We start from the raw sequence: 19,919 nt of genomic DNA on the forward strand, positions 1-19,919 counted from the left end.
GGAGAGTAGCACACCGATGTTGTTCATCAGGTTTTCTTGGCAGACATTGGAATACTTTGCTATTTCCTTCTCCAGTGGATCTTTCTTCCCTGGAATGGAGAATGAGGCTGATGATTTGATGCAACAGTCACACTTAATTCCAGTTCACTTACAAATCAAGATGTCACTTGTAATGTCATTCATCCTCATTGAAAAACTAAGGACAAACAACTTCAGTGCAAAGAATGTTAAGTGACTTGCACAACTTGTAAGTATTGGAGGCTAAATGTGAATCTTCCTGACTCCAGGCCCAGTGCTTTATTTACTGAGCCATCATCATCAAATTTGTGATGGAATTTAATCCAGATTGTTTTGACTTCTTGTTTTATGCCCTATTCATTATACCATGCTATTTGTCCTATTATGCCCTAAAATAAAAATTCTCTCAGGACAATACATAAGTTGTAGATTTCTAAGGTAGCCAGGGAGCACAGGGAATTGAGCACTGGTCTTGCAGTCAGGAGCAACTGAGTTCAAATCTGTCTTCAAACATTTATTAGATCAAGTCACTTAACTTTCATCTGCCTCAATTTTCTCATCTATAAAATAGATACCTAGTGCCTAACTTCCAGAGTGGTTATGAGGATTTTGTAGATCAGAAAACTCAGGCAGGAAAAAATTAAATGACTTGTCCAGAGACACATATTTAGAAGGCACTTGAATCTAGATTTGAACTCAGTTCTTCCTGACTCCAGACCACATGTTCTATGCACTATACCACCTAGCAGTTAAGCTAATTTATAGAAACATCTAGTATTATAACTACCAATCCAGAAGCCCATTGTGTTTCCATATCTGAATATCAAGCAGCCCTAGTGAATTTCATTGTCCCATTCCTTCTGCCCTATTGCCTCTCTTGTCAGAAGGTCATAAATTTAGAGCTTAGAAACCCTCTAGTCCAACCCTTCTCATTTTACAAATAAGGAAACTAAATTCCCAAAAGATTATTACTTGACCAAGGTCACCTGGGCAGAAAGGGATGATTTGAACTCAGGTCCCTCTTCAAAGAAAATGCTCTTTTTTCTGATCCATAATGATTCTACAGGAAGAGGACATTGCTGATTTGAAGAAGTTATTCCTGAGAATAAATTCAATGAATTAATCAAAAACATTTTTTATTAAATGCCTACTTGATGTGACAAGTTGGTCTTTTTGAAGTGCCTCTTGTGCTAAATGCTAAGATATAAAAAGAAGCAAAGACAGTCCAGTCCCCGTCCTCACTGAACTCATAATATAATGGGGAATGGGGACAACATAGAAACAAATATATTCAAAGCAAGCTATATATAAGATAAATATGAAATAATTAACAGACGGAAGGCACTGTTAGTAAGAGGGATTAGGGAAGGCTTCCTGTAGAAGGGGCTTGGAGAAGAGACTGCAATTGGAATATAAAGGAGGCCCAGAAGAGTATAGTGAGAAAACTAGAGCCAAAAATTTTTTTTTTCAGCATGGGGAAAAGATGTCACTTGAAACTTATAAATGCTTTTTTGTGTTATGAACTCCTAAAGATGGGATGAGTCCTGCTCATTGTTTTTGTAAGGCTAGGCTGTTCTTTATTCAGCAGGGCTCTCACAGAGGACATAAAGATACATTTACCTAAAAGATTTGTGATGAAGTCACTTGCCAATGAGATTAAATGGATGAATGCCTTAGAACACTGATACCATTTTAGGGTTGTTGTTTATGGTTTTTCAGGTTTTTGTAGCTTTATATGTTTGAAGTATGTTTTTACAATTATTTTAGTCACTTTAACCCTATGTGTGCATTGGAATGTGGAGCATTTACCAAAACTTCGCAGATATGTTAGATGTCATTTATGGGGGACTAACAACCATAAACAGATGTTTGGAAAAGGATATCTTTATGGGACAATATCCTAGATAAAAGGAATTTCCTCTAGCTGTCACCCACACCTGGAATGCCATCCCTCTCTATCCAGTTAAATCTCATTTTCTATGTGAAGACTTTCCCTATCCCCTTTAATTCTAGTGTTTTCCCTCTGATGATTATTTCACTAATCTTGTACATAGATTGTTGGTATACAATTAGTTATTTGCATGTTATCTCTCTTATTAGAATGAGAACTTCTTGGGGGCAGCAACCTTTGCTTTTCTCTGTATTTAGCACAGCATTTGGCACATAGTAGGCACTTACTTGAATATTGCATAAACCTAAAAAATGCCTCTTCCACTTTCTGTTTGTTCTATCTCTCTTTCTGTCTGTTTCTTTCAGTTCCTTTCTGCTTCTATCTCTCTCATGTGTGAACCAATAAGAAACATGGGGATGTGAGGAAGAGCAAAGGGTCAAATTAGTCTTGTTTGTTTTCTATCAAATGACAAATAATAGGTTTCAGCTGCAGAAGAGAAGATACTCCTTAAGTAGTTCTCTTTTAACAGTTATGATGAGAAGAGAGAGAGAGAGAGAGAGAGAGAGAGAGAGAGAGAGAGAGAGAGAGAGAGAGAGAGTGAGTGACCAAGAGTAGCCACTGATAAAGTGATTTGAGTGGTGTTCTCTCAGCAGGGAATGGTTCAGGGAAATGAAATCACCCCTGCTGTAATGCAGAAAAGGGACTGTAAGTGACCGTCCTACCTCAAGATCCTTTCCACCCCAGAAGATTCTAGGATATTAATATCTGTCAGCTGCAGGCCCAGAGCCTCCCCATGCTGAGATCAAAAGAGAGTCCCTATCTTAGCTGGAATAAGGTCATCTGCACACTGCTATAAAGCCTTATCCCTGCTGGCTTCAAGGGAAGCTGTTGTGGGAGGAGAAGTAGGGAAATGGGAAGGCATTCTCTCAGGCTCCTTTCATCTCAGCTGACCAGCTGCTGCCTATCTGGTGTTTGTAAAGTTGAGAGTTGTCTTTGTTTTTGTGCTTTTTAAAAATTAAACTTGTTTTGTATGCTTTTGCTTATATTTGGTAATTCTTCACTCATTGTATGACTTTACAGTCATACCAATTAAGATCGTTGTCTCAGTTCAGATTGTTCTCCTCAATGTGCTTTCATTCCACTGTGGAATTGTGGGGTTCTATGCCAGAAGAATCTATACTACAGAAAGGGTTCCCAAAGGACAGACCCTTAGATTTCCTTTCCTCCTGATCTGGAATTTCAAGATGACATTGTACCTGACCTCTTCCTTTGCTTCAGCAGCTAGAGGAAGCTAGGAACTTCTGAAGCCCAGAGAAAGGGACCAAAGGTCCCTTAGCAGAAATCCTTATTCTTAATTTTGTGCATTATTCTTTAGTTTAGACTTTGGTACATTGGTACACCTAAGCACTATTTGGATTACCAAAGCCCTGATTTTTCTGGAGGTATCAAGCTGACCTAAGAAATATATTTCTTGGTCACATTGGGAGTTCTTCTTTGTAATCTTAGAGATAACATAGAACTATAAGAATATCTCTACCATCTTAGGAGAAGATAATATCTCTTTCTTCATCATGAACAAAATTCAAACAAGTAGGGATCATATACCTACCTACATGTTACTTGGGAGGTAATCAGTAAGAGAGGTAATCACTTGGGAATATAAGCAGTAAGGATAGACAGCTGATAGTACATCTGGCCAGACAATGTAGGATAGGCTAGAGCAATATGAGATGTCAGTGGGCATAATGTAAGGTAGATATATTGTTTGGCGTAGTTCTGTAAGAACACAGAATCATTACATTTTGGAACTAGAATGGATTTTAGGAATCACTTAGAAATTAATCTCCTTAAAGATTAGTAAACTGTTCTAGAAAAGTTCTGGAAGAAATGAATGATGGAAGGAGAAAAGGAAAGAATGAAGGAAGTAAAGAAGAAAAAAGAAAAGAAAGGAGGCAGGAAAAGAGAGGAAAGAAGAAATGAAAGAAGGAAGGTAGGGAAAAAGGAAGCAAGGGGAAAAACAAGCAAGGAAGAAAGAAAGAAGAGAAAGGGAGATAAAGAAAAAAAGAAGAGAAAGGGAGATGAAAGAAAGGAAGAAAAGAGAGAGGAAGAAAGAAAAAAGAAAGAAAGAAAGAAAAGTGAGAGGAAGAAAGGAAAGAAAGAAGGAAAGAAGAAGAAAGAAAGAAAGAAAGAAAGAAAGAAAGAAAGAAAGAAAGAAAGAAAGAAAGAAAGAAAGAAAGAAAGAAAGAAAGAAAGAGAGGAAGAAAGAAAGAAAAGTGAGAGGAAGAAAGAAAGAAAAGTGAGAGGAAGAAAGAAAAAAAGAAAATGAGAGGAAGAAAGGATAAGGAGGGAGGAGAAAAAGAAAAGAAGGAAAAGAAGGAAAGAAAAAAGGGAAGAGGAGAGGGAGGAAATGATCATTTATTAAGTAATTGCTATATACCAGAAACTGTGCTAAGGGATTTACAACTATATCTCATCTAATTCATAACCAACCTTGGGAAGAAGGTGCTATTATTATCTCCACTATAAACTATATATATGTGTGTGTGTGTATACATATATATATACACACACATATATACACACACACACACATATATATATAGTATGTATATATATAGTATATGTATGTATATATGTATAGTATGGATATATGTATGGATATATATTCTTATAGCTAATAGTTGTATTTTTTTTCTTTGAGATTACAAGATTATGAGGAAAAACTCTTAAAATGTAGACTTAAGAAATACATTTCTTAGATCAGCCTAGCTCTGGCAGGACAAGTTCTTCTGCATGCCCAACAATGGTTATATGTACTAATATCTATTTAAAGAAACTGAGGGAGACAAAAAATGGACTTGCCCAGAGTCTCATAGCTACTAAGTATCTGAGGTCACATTTGAATTCATTTTTCCTGAATCAGGCTCAGCACTGTATTATGTCACTTAGAAGCCATTGCTAAGGTTTTTATGAGCCTTACTTTTCTGTAATTTTTTAATGGGCTTTCAAAGCATTTTCTTGAGATCACTTTAAGTTTCCCAGTGTGGACATTTAATCTATGTTGAATTGGATGTACAGGAAAAATTGATCAATTTGCCATTCTGAATATTCAGAGCATCCTTCATTTCTCTCACTCCCTCTCTCCCTTTCCCCTTTCTCTTTGAGCTGATACTTTTTTCATTCTCGTTCCTGTTAATCTTTCACAGAGCATGGCAACCTAAAGTAAAATAAAAATACTTGGAAAGAAAATAACTTAAGTTGGAGGAGGAGAGAAGGAGGAAGGAAGGGAAAGGATTGGAGAAAATATCCATAAAATGAAGTAGATTTCTTTTAATAGTGGAAATCTTTTTGTTCACCAAACTTCCTGTGATTGGGCATTTAACAACTGATTTCATCTGCTAAAGACAGTATTTGAGGATTTATGCAGCCTGGCCAGCCATTCTGACCAGAAATCGGAGTCCATTTGTAAGTTTACATGTAGTATAGGACTTGCATTTACAAATCTGACCAAGCTAGAGCTGCTTAGGATGGTTGAGGGGGTGAGTTGGAAGGGTTGGGAGTTGTTGGTTATGGAATAAAAAGACTTCAAAGTGAGCTGCACACTCTGAGAATCCAAAACTACTGTTGATTTCCAGCTGGATCGACTTGGATTTACTGCAGGATGTTTGAAAATGTGGTTCCCTGCTAATCTCAGACAGTCATTATGATCAATGGTCTTTTTTATTTCCGATTAAAAAAAAATCTCCACTGGTGTTTCTGCTCAAATTGTGTATCCTTTCAGCTTTATTTTTGTAGTTGTGATTTACTATCCTGTTACCCAAATTTGTAATACATTAACCACTAAAGTCGGGATGGATGGGTCAGGTTAACAGAATTCTCCCACCAATGTACCTTGGAGCCATTCCTCAGCCAAAATGCAAACCAAATGTAAATTGGTAAAAGATTGTGTAGCAGGGTGTGGTTGGAAGTGTTATAAGGACCTACTTCCTTAGAGTATCTTGGGGGTTAACAGATTAATTTGTGCTTTGACAACATAGTGCCAAGGTTAATATTACCAAGGATGAAACCATCTATCTCTTTTGCTGACGTTAGCATTTCCATAGATTTTTTAAATGTTTTAAAGTGATTAATTTCTTAATCCACCTAAAGCAACCAAAGGATAAAGAAGGGAAATGAATTGTTTCAGAGGCCACACAGTAAGTGAGTGTCAATGCCAAGAACAGAACCCAGAGTTCCTGACTTTAAATCCTAGGCTTAAATGGAGCTGCCTTGGAAAGAGTGATTATCGGATGAAGATGCATAAATGTCCTCATGGACTTCTGTTTTCAGCTCTGAAGCAGCAGACATATAACATATCCACATAGAAACTGCCACTCATATCAGAGATTGACAAAGAGCCATGAGATGCATGGCATATGGTGGGCCTATACTCTGTCCTCTGCAGCCTCTCAGGACTGTGCAGATGCCAACAAAAAATCAGGACTTCATGCACCCAGTAACTCTATCAGAATGGAAATTGCCTGATTTATGGAAGAAGAATAAAATCCCCAAATATGTGCAGCATTACCATGCGATAAATTTTGTATAATGAGGTTGAGGTAGAAGCACTTGTAAAGTGGGGACAACAATAATACCTCAGAGCATTGTTGTGAGAATAAGATGAAATAATGTATATAAAATAATGTATATACAGTACTACATCAATCTCAGCTATTCTTATTCTTCTTATATTTTAAATCTTGAAAGGCTATAAACATTGAAGATGAGAGAGAGGAAACTGTGGTTTTCAGCAACAGGATCCAATTAAGAACTATAGAATCAAAACGAGAAAAGAAACATTAAAATTGAACACCATAGCACTTCTTGACCTAGAGTTTGGCGAGGAATAGCATCCCACATAGAGAAACATTTGAAGCATGACATTTGGATGTCAAAATAGGTGAGGACTAATATGTCCTGCACAGAAAACAGTCTTTTGTTGGTTTGTGGGAGGAAAAAGCCAAATGATCCAAAGTCCTTTCTTCTTGTTCTTTCCTCACATGTACACCCCCTGCCTCAGATCCTCCCTCCTTGGATTCCAGGATTCACTGGCTAGTTTCCCAGATCCGCATATGTCCCTATGGATGCTTAGATGCCAAGAGTACAGAGAGAGGCATAAGTACACAAATAAGCAAAATAACAAAACAAAAAACACAGTCTCTATTGAAGCTCCAGGGAGAGGAGAGTTAAAAAAAAAAAAAAAGCCCAGAAGAAGGGACTTCAAGAAGTTCAATAGACTCTGGAGCAATTCTGAACTATTGGTTTAGAGCAATTCAATACAAAGGAAACTTGTATATCTCTATCCGTGGAATTTTACACCAAGGCTAAGAGGCCCACAAGGCAAGAAGTATTATAATGAATGAAAGAATGGCTGTCTTCTGGATTGTCCCCAGGGGACAAATTAGCTTGTCTTGTAATGTGGCATGACAGGACTTCAGAAAACAGGTGTTATGTTTATTAGACTCTTTTTTTGGGGGGGAGAAAGAGACGAGTTATAATGTTATTTTGACCAGGGCTGAATAGTATGGCTGTGAAATGATCTTTTAAATGTTAACTCCTTTTGGAATCTCATTTCTTAGTTCTCATTGGGGCACTTAAGCATTCAGTAAATAGAAAGTAGTCACACTGATCTCCCTTTTTAAAAAAACAAATTCCTAAAAAGTAGGTATGTGTATAATTTTTTTGCAGTCTCACTGAAATAGCTACAATAACTAAAGAAATAACATTTGGTCCGATGTATAAAAATCTGACCTTTTACATGAAGGAGGATTTTGCCTTTGCCTGTCTTAATTATTTAATTCTCCAACACAAAACTTAAAAGAAAAGTTAGTCAGATGGAAACTCAATTCACGTGATTTTTATTCATAGTTCAAAAGCACCCATTATTAAAACATACCACACAATTATTCTTATTGACTTCATTTGGATGAGGTTGCTCACATAAGCAATTTTGCTATGCTGTTGTTCCAGACAGAAATAAATTCCTCTTAAAAGATTAGGAGAATACACAAATGAATATTCTGCCCCCCCATTTTTGAGGAAGGTACTATCTATTTACATTCCAGTAACAATCACAACAATAACAAGTACTACCATTTTATTATGCTTTAAGGTTTGCAAACTCATTTTATTTTTATAACAACCCTGAGAAATAGGTGCTTTTATTATCCCCATTTTAGAGATGGGGAAACTGAAGCAGGGAGGGTTTAAATGATGTGTCAGGGTTACGAAACTAGTAAGTCTCTGAGGCAGGATTTGAACTCAGATGTTCATGCTTTAATAGATCTGTGAATTTAGTGACGTGAGTGTTCATTGTCTCACTGCAGACAACATGAGTATCTAGGCTTTCTCTCATCCTGTTTTATTGTAATCCATCCCATATTTGGTTAGGAGTAGGGGGAGAGTGTGGGATGCTGGGAGCTGTGGAGGTCCAGACCTATGATTTCATTAGTATAAGGAAACTACTGATACAGAAACTCCCTATGTTCTTTCTCCATAATAAAGGAAATAAAACACATATAAACATAATCTAAGGCAAAATATAAATGTTGTGAAATATACTAACACAATTCAGTGAGCTTCAGAGAATAGGGACTTTAGGATAGCTTCCTGTAGGTGGCATTTGAGCTGGACAAATGGAGTAATAGGTCATTTTTCTAGTCATTCAGATTTGATTCTTAGCTAGTGAGGAAGCATTCTAAACCCATTGAGCAAACAGAATTAGCAAAATTAAGGATGTGGGAAAGAACAGGGCTTTGGGGGAAATGATAATTAACCTAATTTGGCTAGTGTTTGAGGTATTTGCAGAATAGTGAGACATCAATCTGGAAAGGCAAGTTGGGGTCAAAACATGGCAAACCTTTAAAGGACTAAGGAATATGGAGTCGGTAAATTAGTTACCTTCCAGATCTATGGATTTTAATCTATGATTTTACCTTGTAGATAGTGGCAAAATTATTGAGGATTTCTAACTGAAGGGGTTATATGGTTAAGAGTTATACCTATAATTAATTAGATAGTGGTATACAGGATAAAAAGCAGCATAGTATGTCAGGAAGACCTAACCTCAAGTCCAGCCCCTGAAACATTCTGGGTTTGTGGCTAAGGATAGTTAACCACCCAGTGTCTTGGGCGACTTCTTAAGACTGTTAAGTTACAAATAAGATGATGATATGCATCACAGGAGGGAGTTTCCATATCAGGGAGTTTCCTTATACCAATGAAATCATAGGTCTGGAACCCCACAGCTCCTCCATCCCAACCCCCCAACTCCCAACCAAATGCAAGATGGATTACAAGCAGAGAGAGAGCAGTTAAGAGACTATTGCCATCATCTCTGAGCCAAGTGTAGTAATGAATGGCCTAAATCAGGATGATGGCAGTGAACATGGAAAGAAGGGGCCTTAAACATGTTCTGGAGGTAAAAATCCATACTATATGGTGACTGATTGTCTTTTGAGATGAAGGAAAGGGAAGTAATCAAAGATGATTAATATTTCAAGCCTGAGTAACTAGAAAAATAGTAGATTATTAACAGAAATAGGAAAGTCCAGAGAAATAGTTTGGAGGGATGGGGAGCCAGAATGTGTTTTTGTAATTTGTTTTATGTGTTGCTCTTATTGATTGGATTCTTAAGACAGGACTCTTGGGGAAGGCAAAGCAATTCATAGGAAATTGAAATATATGCAATGTTAGAGTTGTCTCTGTATAAGTTGCTTCATGTCCATAATTCATATATATATTAATATGAACTAAATAAATGTCATCCAACATCGTCACTATGGCTAGCCTTTATATAGCACTTATTATGGGCCAAGTGCTGCGTGAAGTGCTTTGTAAACATTATTTCATTTGATCTTTATAACAGTCCTGAAAAGTAGGTGCTATTGTTATCTGCATTTTATAAATAAGGAAACAGAGGAAGAGGTTAAGTGACTTGGTCAAGGTCACACAGCTAGTAAATGTCTGAGGCTGGACTTCCTTAATTTAGACCTAGGGTTCTAGCTTGTAGGCCACCTAGCTGTCTATACAAACATTTTCATATACAGATAATAGAAAAATATGGCAATTTGCTTTGATTTACCTGACCTAGTCTCTTTCCCAGCCTTTGTCTTATACCTTATTTGCAAGAATTTGTCTGTCTCATGAAATTATTGATTTTTGTTTGCTGCGTCCTATTTTTCAAGAAATTTGTGTCTCAAAAAAGGTTTCTTCTTTTATTTTAAACTATTTCTTTTCTTTGCAATGTTTTGCACAGTGTCGATACATTGTAGATGCTTAATAAATTCTAGTTGATTGACTTATTCTAATTTTTTCCTTATAAACTCTAATTTCATTTTTAAAACTCTTGCTTCATTTCTCCTTGCCACTTTTGTGGTCTCTGGGACCATATGATTGTTTATTTTGAGGCTCTGCATGTAATTATTATGAGGTTACTTTCCTTTAACCTTTTTTTACTTCCCTTATCCCACAGTTTCTTCATTTTATGCCGCATTTTCTTCTGTTTATTTATATTTTTAAAATAGTTCTTGGATTGTGACTTAGTGTTAGGTTACCTATCCCTTCTTGTATTCATAGTTTGGAGTGAGAAGGATATCTTTGGCGCTTTCTCCTCTGTAAACTATCTGCTGCTATTGATGCAGTTCTGACTTGGGTGACCATGACCAATGGCCTTCCACCACAATCCCTGGCTTTTCCCCTCCATCTCCTATTGACCTAATTGGGGTGATGCTTTCTTTCTGCACTGTTTATGTTCTTTTTGACAAGCCCTGAGCAGTGGCTCCAGTCCCTGCTGCACATCTTACAAGCTCCATGTCAGGGATCATGCTGAGTTCAGATCCCCTACTTACATGGCACTAGCTGGCTATTATGTTACAGTGTGGAAATCTAGCAAGGGCTGACTCTATCCCATATTGAGTCCAATAGGGGAGACCATTGACTTCACCCCCATTTGCTGGTTTCTGCCCCCTACTTTATCTCTACTCTCAAAATCCATACGTTTCTAGCTATCTTCTTGGGTAGTTCTGGGTTGGATGAATCTCTCAAGCATTTTTTTCTTTCTCAATTATAACTCAATCTCTTGGTGCTCCCCCAAGTCTCTGACAATATATAAGATCCTCTTCTCTCCAAAATGTTGCTGTTCTCTAGGAATTCTCTTAAGGCATTGCCCAGGAAATCCTCCTTCCTCGGTCCTGGAGACTGAATGGATGAGTCTCTGTGGTCCTCTAGTTAAGAAGTTTTACCATTTTGCCCTTAATGGAATCCTTAGAAAGACAGAGCCTATGAGAAGGCTGCTTCTCTCATCCCCTTAGAAATAGATTTCTTTTGGAGTCTTTCTAACAAGAGAGGACTCTGCGATTAACTTTTTACAATTCCATGTAAAATGGCTGACTTTGATTCACAAGAACCCAAGCCAATCAGTTCATCCTTAATAACTGAGACTCACTCATCTTCACTGTGTTATGAATGTTTGACCAGTCCCTTGGGCCAGGAAAAGTCCTCAATCCTTCCAGTAAGATACCAATGGCATGCTGATGCCAGCCCCAGGAAGATGCACTTCCCAGTGACCTCAATAAGTCAGTGAGTGAACTCAACACCAGAATTAGCTATTCAGAGTAGGAGGTTTCTCAGATCTATTCTTTAGGGTATTGCTAAGAGGAAAAGTGGCAGAGGAGCAATAGAAAGAGCAGACAATTCCCAAGGAAGGAACCCAAATAGCTGGACAGTTAATAGATATGTCAGGCAACTGCCTGACATGACAGATATGTCAGACATTTTTTCCAGATATCATAGTGGATGGATTTTGGAACTTGCTGGGAAAGTCCCTCCACAGTACACCAAAAGGAATTGAAAAGGGAACTGCCTGGCCTTGGATCCAGAGGTGTGCTGGTAAATGTTTAACAAATGACTCTCTTTAAAGAAAATATTATAAGTACAGCACTTTTTAGTTTAATCTACATTATTGCATTTTCTCTATCACTTTCTTAAGTCTAAACAATCAAGACAATAAATCAAGCTCTGATTTAATTATTTACAAAAAATATATTTTATAATGAAAATGTAATAATCAGCTTTCACAAACTGGAATCAGCTATCTGATAGAAAATAAAGGTGAACTGAGTAGACCAATAATAAAATAAGTTTTTAATTTCAAAAGTTGGAAACTTGAAGAAGAGTTTGAAGCTAAAAAGAGAGGATGACAAGGTGAAAGAGAAGGCAAGGCAAAATCCTAGTAAGGAACATCAGGGAAGGCATAAGCAGCATGGTATGGGGCAAAGCCCTAGAACTGGAATCAGAGCTTGTGAGTGTGCTACTACTTAAAATCATGTCTATGGAAGTCAGGAGGACCTGAGTTCAAATGTGGTTTCAGACGCTTAACACATCCTAGCTGTGTGACCCTGGGCAAGTCACTTAACCCCAATTGCCTCCCCCCCAAAATCATGTCTGTGCTACTCACTAACAAATAGCTCATGGTACTGTGGATAGAGCACTGGACTCTAGCTCAGAAAGACCTGAATCCAAATTTCACCTGGTATTTACCAGCTGTATAACCCTGTGCATATCCCTTCAACTCTGTCTACCTTAGTTTCTTCATCTCTAAAATGGTTACAATAGCACTAATTTCCCAAGGTTGGCATGAGCGCTAAATGAGATTGTAAACTTTAAAGATTTATCTTTTTGCATTGCAAAACTTAAAAGAACTATATCTGCTATTACCTGTAATTCATAATTGCAGTGGGGCTCAATTCCTCTTTTTATGAAACCAAGGAAGTTGGCTTTTATGAACTAACTGGTTAGTTCTTTCCTCCTCTTAAGTCCAAGAATTCTAAAAGGACACTAACAAATTAAATAACACTTGTAGCACAGCACACAGAAAAGGATAAAAGCAATATTTGATAGAGGGTGCCAAAGGAATTTAGAGAAAAGATGTGATTACTGGGACAACTGTGTAATCTTGACATCAGATGGTCAGCTCCTACCAAGATGCCAGTTCTACCATGTTTAGCTTGTGCTATACTCCTGTGCCCTGGATCTCTATCACAAGCCACCTGGTGCCTGTGTGATGACCCACTCATAAAACAGCAGCCTGTCAATCAGCCTGGGATTTCACAGAGAGTTTGCCAGACTGGCCAAGGTAGCGCCATGTAGCTTAGCACCTGTGGTGGGTAACTGTTTTTCTTGGCCAGCTGTTTAATGAGCACCAAATCAGATAAATTGCCACTTGGCTGCATGCTTACTCCAGACACAAACAATTAAATTTATTCTTGTTGTATGGTTATGTAGGGGAAACCAAAATTCCCTAGACAGATCACCTGGTTTATAGGTCCCCAGGGAGCAGTAATGGAAAAGAAGTAGAAGCAATGTTACCTTTACCACATCTTCCTAAGAAAAACATGTTAACCCCTCAAAGTGTAGCAATCTCGGGTACTTCTCTCCTACTTTTCACTTATTAAGAAACTAAAAGATGCCAAAAGCTCTAAATCTTAAATATCAAATGATTGATTGTTTTTAAAAGAAATGACCAAAATAAATAATATTTTATTTCCTTCTTCCTTGAGATGGGGTAAGGGATCAAAACTTGTGGATTCTTCTGGATTCTGACTGTGGCACATGACTCACCTCTGTTAATTCCTCTGTGAACTCTGCTGAAATTGCATATTCTCTTTGTGAAACTCAAGGTATTAATCTAAGCACAGGAAACACCACCTAATTTGGATCTTGGCTTTGTGAGAAATTACCTCACCCAGTGAGAACACTTGGGCCACTTGAGTCTAGCATGATATGTTTGAACTTACACCCAGACATGAGTGCAGGTGAGCTGAAATTCAGTTGCCTTCCAAGAAGAAGGCTACCATAAAGAACTAGACAATAAAGCTGAGGATTTTAATATAGTCTTTGTTACTGAGATTTCTGATGGGCAGGGAAAGGCATGCTTTTCAAATCTTTGGGCCTGGCGATGAACGTTCTTGTAAATATATGTGTGTCTTCAAATTTGAATATTGGGACATCTTTAGAAACTTATGTAAAAATATTTAAGTTAATTAAACCCACTTCTCTGAGGAATGTGCCCTTGAAATTTCCTTATTGACACTAATGAGATCCTGATGGAATGGGCATAGTGAAGAAGTAAAAGAATGTTCTTATATTAGGTCACTTGGGCCCAGATTGTTATGCTTCAGAAAAGGAATTATTCTCTACTGACAAATGAATTATACCTTCACAAAGGAGTCTAAAAAGGGGAGGAGATTAATCAGAAAGGAGTGGCTTCTTTTTATACAACAAGTTCTCAATCAGACTTATCAGTGATGGGAAAGGAAATGCATAAACCTACCTGCCAGCTTCTGTGGATTTGGATGAAAATATTATATTCTCTTTGCTGGTTAGAGTTTGACAGGGTCAGTTCATGTCTGGGTTTTCTGTGCTTAGTACAGGGCCCTTTTGTTTTGGGAGGCGGCTGGACTGGTTTTTCCTCCAGGCAGGTGCACAGAGAGCATTTACTATAGCCTGAAACGCAAACACTGGGCTCCAAGGCCCTGATCCAAGCACTCCCCAGCACAACTCAGAAAAGTAAAGTGAACAATGTTTCTTGCAACTGGTGAGCACTGTAAATGCCACTCCTGAATGAAATATTTCTTAAAACTTTGTATCTGTAACTTGATCATATCTTAAAACATAATTATATGTCAGAGAAAGCAAACCTATTGGCTCCTCCATCTGTCCAGGTTGGACAAAAGTACACAATGGAGCATATCCGATTCGCAGAACTACTTAGGTAATCAGATTAATATCTCCTGAATTGAATTTACCCTTTTGATACGGAGTCTTTTGGATGCCTTGTTTCACATCTCAAATTCTGACAAAGCTCTGAGGCCTTTGAGTAATTTCCCTGAAATCTATATGCGGGAAGTCTGTGCTCTTTTGAGCATTTTTTTGGGACTTGTACCAATTAAATCTGTTTCTGGCACACTTTTAATGGCATACTTTCCCTTGAGTCAACAACTGCTCCAAAACCTGAAGTCATTTGTTTAATTTAAAAGCAAAGGTTATGGAACAACAATTTCAGGCTTTACCAGCCAAGCCTCTGTGGCTTTGAAAGTGGTGATGAAGTGGGGGGAGAAGCTAATAAATTGAATTTCTTAGGTACAAAATAAATTAATTACTGCATTTTTGTTAAACCAGGATTAAATTTCAACCAAGTTTGCCCCCACCCTCCTACCTACCTTGCTCTTCTTTTCTTTACAAAATCCTTATGGTGGTTTTTCAGCCTCATGGCCAAGGCCTCCTCTTGCTACTGCTGTTCCTGTAAAACAAAGACCTGGCCTGGATCTGGTCAGCTGGAATTGAGAAAACTGTAAATGGTGCAGTAATTTTTTTTCCTTTTCTTATTAAATTTATTTATAGCAAGTCTGAAGCCAGGAAACATGTTTTTATGTTAACTTGCTTGATTGGTGGTTTTCTAGGAATGTACAATGAATGGTATTTTCCTCCCTACAATTAAAAAAAAATACTAAGGGTGGTATTACATAATGCCCCCATTTGCATTTGCTTTTTTTTCTTCTCCTAAGAGATCTTCTATTTTATCAATCAAGCCAATATGATTTTTCCTTGACCTCCATGAGAAAAAGAAACATAATCGTCAGTGTTTTTCCAAGGGATTGTTGAAATTGAGAATGAGTTTCTGGTGGTTAAAACATGGTCCATAAATATAAAAATTTCCTTTTGCCTGAAGAAAAGACTTGGATTGTAGCCCTCCATCTTCTATTTAAACATACTATATGATCTTAACTACTTAGTCTCACTGTAGCTCATTTTTCATCTTTCAAATGCATATATTACTTTAAAGGAAGTTTTATACATTATTTTAAAAATGTTTTTATAGCTTCAAATGGGATAATATTGAATTCCAAAGTATTGTGACTTTTTAAAAGTAATATATATTATATAATATAATTATGTATATATATATATAATATAAAAGTAATATATATGAAATCTGGATCAGATGAGCTATTGAGGTCTCTTCTAATTTTAAATGTATAAAACAATGGTAGAATGGATAAAGTGTCAGGCCTGCAGCCAAGAAGACTCATCTTTCTGAATTCAAATCTGGCCTCAGATACTTACTAGCTATGTGACCCTGGGTAAGTCATTGAACCCTATCTGCCTCAGTTCCTCACCTGTAAAACGAATTGGAGAAGGAAATAGCAAACTACTCCAGCATCTTTGCCAAGAAAAACTCCAAATAACATCACAAAGATTCAGCTACAACTGAAAAACAATACAACAATAAATCCATGATATTCTAGAAATGACTGTGATGTAAAAACCAAAGACATCAGTACAATTTTTTAAAAGGATGCACTCAGAATAGAAGGAGTAGAACTAGAACATGGTTAGAAAATTTAAAAAAGAGAAAGGAAATATAATGATACAATGAGATAAAAGAAAGTAAGGTCATATCTCGTTGGAAAGAAAATAATAAAATAGCTTCAACTAAACCTCTAGAAATGGGAATTGAATGACTATAAGAATGTACAGAGTGGTATAAACCTTAATAAAATAAGGAAGTAATAAAATAAAAATTTGATCTCTTTATTTGAAAAGATGCTAGAATTAATAGTTTAGGATAGAAGATGAAAATTTCTAATGAGGTAGTAACCATTCTGAAAAATGTCAGAAATAAAGAAGAGACAAAAAGAGCATAAAGATAGACTTAGAAATATTAAGCAATTTAAAAGTATGGAATGAGTAGAAAGCCATTTGTGGTTATCTTATAAAATATGAGGGAAGTTTAGGGAGAAACTGGGTGAGATTATTTGAGTATTATGATAGGAGTCCCATACCACTGTCTAAATCATTATGGTGAGCCCAGATTTCTCATTTGAATTAGTCAATCAAAGATATGAACTTGAAATGAACAAGGCCTGGGCATCACTGTTGGATCAATCAAAGACATTTTGATTAGGTACAAAAAAGTTCTTAATCAGAGCGGCTAGGTGGTGCAGTGGATAGAGCACCAGCCCTGAAGTCAGGATGACCTGAGTTCAAATGTGGTCTCAGACACCAGGCTTCTTGGCTATGTGGCCCTGGGCAAGTCACTTAACCCCAATTGCCTCAACAACAATAAAAAAAAAGTTCTTGATCAATTTGGGAGGAGTGTAAAGCAGTGAAAGTGGAACAATATTGTATAAGAAGTATTGGGGGGATTCTAGTAGTATTCCAGGAGAGGGAAGTTCCATCTGGAATTGTTTGTGTGGAGAGGACAAAAGTATCTTCTTTTTATTTCTCCTCAAAGGAAGAAGGCTAAAAGATTTGGATTTTTTCATTAGCATATTATCAATGTCTTCCAAACAGCAGTGACTGTGGGCAATATCTTTATTGGGACCTAAAATCAAATTATACAAACTGATCAGAGATACCTTTAAGATGTAAAGAAAAGTTCAAAAAAAAAGCTATATCCTCTTGGAACGTCATGAGTATCCTATGAAGAGAAGAAAAAGACTTAGAGCAGCTAGGAAAGGTTTGTTACTCCTTTGCCTAATGTGGTCTTTGATCCTTTTGATTATTTATGTTCTGTCAGAAGAATGTGTTGTAGATGTTCTTTTGGAGAAGAGAGAAAATGTTTTATTTATATCAACTTTTCTTACAATAGCACCTTAGCAAAACTTTCCTTTAATAAAGCTATACAGGTTTGGCTGGCTAATTGACATCAAATCATAATCAATTGGAAAAAGTCCACAGATGAGGGCTCCAGTTAGGTACCCCCAAACCCTCAGAATTAAATCATAGAGTCCTGAAGAGAGAAATAGCAGCAATTTGCATACCTCTTGTCAATAGGAATAGGGAGAGTAAATTCAGGTCATATATACTACTTAAAGATCATTATCTTCTCCGAGAGGAAACAAAGCAACCATGAAACAAAGAGCTCGAATATCTTGTTTCAAGAAATAATTCAAACAAATTACCCACAAAAATTAGATTAAGGGAACAAATTAGACACCTACAAAGAGAAACATTAAGTTTAACTCCTCTAGATATCTTATATGTAAGTTCCAGACTTGTCAAAAGTTCTCACATTAAGGAATTCCATTTTAAAATATGCAGGACTGTTTAGAAATGAGAGAAAGTACTAGAATATGATATGTTGAAAACAAAAGAAAATGGCAAGGACCCAATAATAACTTAACCTCTAAAGCTAAGTATATTTCTACAATAATTTTTTTTTCAACAGAATCAATCAGTCCTAGTCCTTTCTCTTGAGGAAGTGAGAAATGAGCAGAGTTTTTAAAACACAATGAACAAAAGAAACTTTTAAAGGCAAACAACACATAGCATGAAAAGGCCAAATGATGACTCATTGTGTAAATTCTGCCAGAAGGTGACAAGAATATTTATCTCTTAAAAGTTTCCTCTTTTCTAAGGGTAATTGAGTGAATTAAGGGAGAACAGCTGTTATGGTATTCAGACTGAAAGAAAGGAAGGAAAGGTGAAGGAAAGAGGTAACTCATACATTTTTGAAATTGGGATGCCAAAGGTGAAAGTCATTCAGACAAAAAGGTGGAGGTGTAGGAAAAATGAGGTGAGTGTCATGAACCATACTTAACCAGTCTGAAAAAAGGAAGTGTTAAAAATATTATATCAGTAAAAGTAAAATCAAGGGATATGGGATTGAGCTTGGCAAGTGAAGGGAAAGGTGCGGCTAAGGGTCAATGTGGGATCAGATTTCTTTAAGTAAAACAAGTGGCAAATAATTCTCACTCATTTTTAAAATAAATTTTATCAATATTTGGGGTTTCTTAAAAAATTATCTAAATTTCTCTAAGAATCCTTTCCTCTCTTCCCAAAAAGTCATCTTATATAATAAAGATTATAATTAAAGGAGAAAATAAATAGAAGAAAATAGCAGCAAAACTGCATGAAAAGTCTGAAAATATATTCAGTATTTAGTGGTTTAGGTTCCTCTAGGATGCAAAGGAAGGGGAGAAAGTCTTCTATCTCTTCTTTGCAACCATGCTAATTTTTTGTAATTTTGTGACATTTGATTTTAATTGTTTTGTAGTGATTTCTGTGTGGTTATTTTTATTTATATTGCTGGGGCCATTATGCATATTCTTTTCTTGTATCTGCATATGTCACTTTTATATCAGTTCTTTTAAGTTTTATATGATTCTCTATATTCATCATTTTGAATAGCACAGTATTATTTAATGCCATTCATATACCACAATTTGTTTAGCCATTTTTCAATTGATGGATATCTATTTTGTTTCCAGTTCTTTGTTAATGGAGTTCTATAAAAATTTTGGTTCATATGAGGACTTCTTATCAACAACTACTTTTGTGTATATGCCTTGTAGCATAATTTCTCAGTCAAAGGTTTTAGTCACATTATTGGAATAATTTCAAATTGCTTTTCAGAATGATTGTACCAATTCACAGGTCCATCAATAATAAGATAATGTGTCTACCTTCCCACAATTCCTCCAGCATTGATTATAGCTACCTTTTATTATCTTTGCCATTTTTCAGGGTGTTAGGTAAAACCTCAGGCTTGTTTTGAATTTCATTTCTCTTATTATTAGGTCTTTGTAGCAAAGGTGTCACATATGGCCTACAACACTCCCAAATGCTAGCTCAACTAGATTAAAATGTAGTTCCTATGTAATTTTTGTGTAAGATTATATTAATAACAGAAGCAACAAAAAGAAATACAAACATAGGTTTTCTAAGTCAATATGTGGTCCACAGGTTTCTTTATGTATGATTTATTGACCCTCATTTCTGTTTGAGTTTGACTCTTTTCTTATGGTTATTAGTGATTTGAAATTCTTCTTTTGAAAAATGCTTATTTATATTCCTTAGCCACATATATATTGGGGGATGAGTTTTGATTATTTCTCTATTGTATCTTAGATACCAAATAAAAAATAGAACTGAAGATTTTTTTCCTCCATTCAGCTTACACTTTTTA

At 36.4% G+C, this 19,919-nt stretch overlaps 1 protein-coding gene across 1 annotated transcript in view; it reads left to right on the forward strand.

Annotated features, from left to right (window-relative positions):
• RAD51B (RAD51 paralog B) overlaps positions 1–19,919 on the forward strand; it is a 784,849-nt gene that overhangs the window by 521,475 nt on the left and 243,455 nt on the right. The window lies entirely within an intron of this gene.

Source organism: Sminthopsis crassicaudata, chromosome 2 (assembly GCF_048593235.1).
Source record: "Sminthopsis crassicaudata isolate SCR6 chromosome 2, ASM4859323v1, whole genome shotgun sequence".
In the NCBI taxonomy this organism is placed as follows: Eukaryota; Metazoa; Chordata; class Mammalia; order Dasyuromorphia; family Dasyuridae; genus Sminthopsis; species Sminthopsis crassicaudata.